Below are 3777 nucleotides of genomic sequence, written 5' to 3'. Positions count from 1 at the left end.
TGGGGGGGTGGAATTATTGCTTTGAATACCCTTTTATAGCACAAATATTTTAATTTGCTGCCTCCTGGTGGCTTTTGTAATGCTGTTTTCTATCCAGGAGTGCACAAGAAGATGCTGTTGGTTCTGAGCAGAAAGGAACCCAGTGCTTTCATGCATTATCTTTTTAATGTGAATAAGGAACACAGACTATTTCAGAGCCTGAAAATGGCCATTTCCTGGGTCTTGAATAGGCCCTATACACATACCTGGAGGAGTCAGATTGGTTCTGTTTTCTAGAAATGGGTTCACAGGACACAGTTAAGAAAAACATCTCCTAGAGTTGTATGTTAAATCCAGAGCTCATTGTGTCAAAGATTAACTTTGCTGTTTCTTCAGTGAGCTATTAAACCTTGGTCAGTTATCATTTATCATCTCCTTGGGCTGTGTGCTCACAGAAAACAGAATTCCTTGGTTTTCCTCAGGGCTTTTCTCTCTTCTTAAATCTGTACAGTCATACCTTATACATAAACCATCTTAAGAAAATGCCACTAGTCAAAAAATTAACTGTATTAGTCAAAGAATTGATCCAAATTGCTTCAGGAGCTTCAGCTTCTCTCTGCCTAACAGATGATTGGTAAAATACAGACAGATGTGGGTGAATGGGAGTTCACTGCTGCAGGGTCCAACTGCTAAAGGTCTGGTTCCTGCAGGGAAAGCTGTGAAGTTGTTACACCTGTACAAGACTATAAGGAGGTTTTAAAACCTCACTAAAGGGTAGAATTACCAACTCTGCAGTCTATGTGGTCCTCACATGGAATAACACCTATGTAGAGCAGACTAGAAGCCTTTCTTCAGTCCCCCTCTCTCTCTTGCACAGATAACTGACTGAGCAGGACAGGTTGCAGGATCTGCTTCCAAGACACTGTGCAAGAGAAAGCAGCAGTCCTGCATGCTCAGGCTGCCTGTTTCCAGCATGTTCTTGCCCAGAGTCTGAATCCAAGCCAAAGGCACTGCAGACAGTAAGTTTGGGGAAGAGGAGAGCATTAATCACAGTGTGAGGGGAGGAGAATCGCTGCACAAAAGATAAGCTGATAGAATAGAGGGTTCCAAGGCAAACAGACAGGAGCAGTATTTCTGTATTACAGAAATGTCACATTCTCTCTCTGAAGATGTTGCCAGAACTCAGCTGTGGGGCTGGACCACCTTAGGAACTCACTAGAAATTTGTCCCACTGAACCATTTCCATCACAATGACCTCTAAGTAGTTAGTTACATAGTTGAATGTGGCAACTGGTTGGGACAACGTTGCTCCCTAAAAATAGTAAAGGCTGAGCCTGTGTGGCCACAAAATAGTTCTGAAAAGCTGCATTCAAGTGCAGTGTAAGTTTATTAGGAATCTGACACACCTCACAAGGGCCGTGGTCTTATAATTACTCAGTTTTGCTGTTCCCTGAGGTCAGCCCATAATGGAAAGATGCTGTCTCATGTCAGGGCAGGACTGACAGCAACGTGTATCACCGAGTTCCTGCTCACTGTCACGTAATTCCTGATGTCCAGTGCACTGAGAGAGTTCATGGCAAAGAGAACATCCCTGGGCTGGGAAGGAAGAGACCACTCTGCTTTTCACCACTCCTTTTCCCACCCTGCTCAGGCATTCAGTCTAGCTCTCTCAGAAAACAGCTGCCTGGGGTGAGGTGGTGAGAGTCACAGGTCGTTAAGTTACACGTGAAGTCAAGGGACAACACTAGCAACAACCATCCTGACAGTAGAGGTAAGAGCCCATGTTGGTGAGCCAAACAGCAACCTTTATAAGCAAAGTTATTGCTGAACATTGGTACCTAAACAGAAGTCAAACCTTTAGGATGGAGAAGTACTCCCAAGCACACACCTCTGTCATCTTACAGCAAGACGTCAACTTAATTAAACACCTTATAAAACTTGTGCCATGCCCTGTGCTGTGGAGAGAGGGTAAGTACCAGAGCAAGAAGTAAGAGTTCAGCTTAATTTACTTGATTAAGTTCTCCACACAAAATGGGTACTTGATCATCTCCTCCCTAACTAAAAATGGTGGTTTCTGGGTGGTTTATTCTGAACAAAACTTTCTGGAGAGTCAAGAACAACAGAAGCTGAGCCATGCCAAAACTTGCCTGCCTTGGTCCTTGTAGCAAATAGTTATGGAAAACCTTCATGGACAAATTCTGTTTCTCATGGGGGTACCTGAACTCCAAGCAAGTCTTTACAAAGAGAAAAAACCCAAACAAAACAAACCAGTATGTGTGTTTGAAAAGCCTTATTTATATCCCACTAGATCATCAGAATCCTAATTCATCAAGCCACTGGATTACCAAACTAAGACGAAGACTATCAGAAGATGTTGAAGTGCATAATTCTTTTTCCAGTAGTCTAACCAATACTGCACCAGTGGAGGAAAACTTAGGGATCTTAACCTTCCTTTACACTGACATTTGGGTATTCTTTTGGCTTTGATCAAAAGTGAATCTTTTCAAGTAATACATTTTAGTAAATTACAGAGGTGGTTTATGAAATTAATTTGGAAGCTGGTTGGAAAGGAGGTTAGTGATTAATGTGTGTTCTAGGTGAAAAATGGACAGCTTTGCATTCTTTCCTGTCTCGTAGCAGCAGCCTGAACACACTAACTTGTGAAACTCTCACAGACAGCACTCCCCAAATCACAGTCACAGAATGTCTGGGGTTGGAAGGGACCTCTGGAGACCATCTAGTCCAATTCTCTGCTAAAGCAGGTTCACCCAGAGCAGCTTGCACAGGATGACACCCAGGCAAGAGTTAAATATCTCCAGAGGAGATTCCACAGCCTCTGTGGGCAGTTCCTTCCAGTGCTCTGTCCTCCACAGAGCCACTTCCCAGCAGGTCAGCCCCTAACCTGTGCAGGTGCATGGGTTTATTCTTCCTTGGTGGAACTTCCTTGGGTTCCTCTCCAGCTCCTGTCCTTTTTGAGGTCTGGAGTGACACTGGCTTTCCTCCATTCCTCCTTCTCTCCATGACCTTACAAAGATAAATGTAATCAAAGATAGATCTCATTCAAAGATAAATCTAATATTACTGGAAAGTTACTCTAAACAGGATTTTGAAGACAGCAGAGCACCTTTACACATAGTAGGAGGGATTAATAGCATGTTCTGCTCTTCTGTTTCCAGGCTTTATTTCTGATCCTCTGGTTGACTTTGGGCTGCCTGGAGGATATGGTATAGGTCTGTGCACTTCTGTCTCTGATGTGGCAATTCTCATTTCCAGCCTTTCGTTGCTCTTCTTTGTATTGGTAATGATGTTCTCACTGTCTCAGACCCTGAAGAACCTGTGGATCCAAGGGCTCTGTGAAGGTGAACAAAATTACCCCTCAGTTAAAGACAAATATACTCCATATCTGTAGTTTGAAAAACCTGGGAATATTAACTACTCTCCATCCTCTAAGAGGGAGCCAGGGAGCACATCATTCTGGGATCTGGTTTTGGAGGCAACATTTCAGTCTCCTGTTGGGACCAAAGCACTGGGTATAAGCAGTTATATTCCCTGTGATGGAGACAAGCATAGCAGCAGCATCAGCCTGATTTCAGGGATCTGGGAGACATGAGTAGAAGATTTTGCTCTTTTCATTCAGGACAGGAACCTCTGTGAGTGTCCCTTGTGCAAGGTCAGTGCCATAACCACTGAGGGAGTATTTGAGACAGTTCTAATGTGCCTTTTTTCACTGAAAAATAAGTAGGGAAGGATCTAATTTGTGTTTTAATGTTGCTTTTAAAAAATGGTCAAAGTCTGCCC

The sequence above is a fragment of the Acanthisitta chloris genome, unplaced genomic scaffold (assembly GCF_000695815.1).
Source record: "Acanthisitta chloris isolate BGI_N310 unplaced genomic scaffold, ASM69581v1 scaffold16557, whole genome shotgun sequence".
Lineage (NCBI taxonomy): Eukaryota > Metazoa > Chordata > Aves > Passeriformes > Acanthisittidae > Acanthisitta > Acanthisitta chloris.
This window is presented reverse-complemented; position numbering follows the sequence as displayed.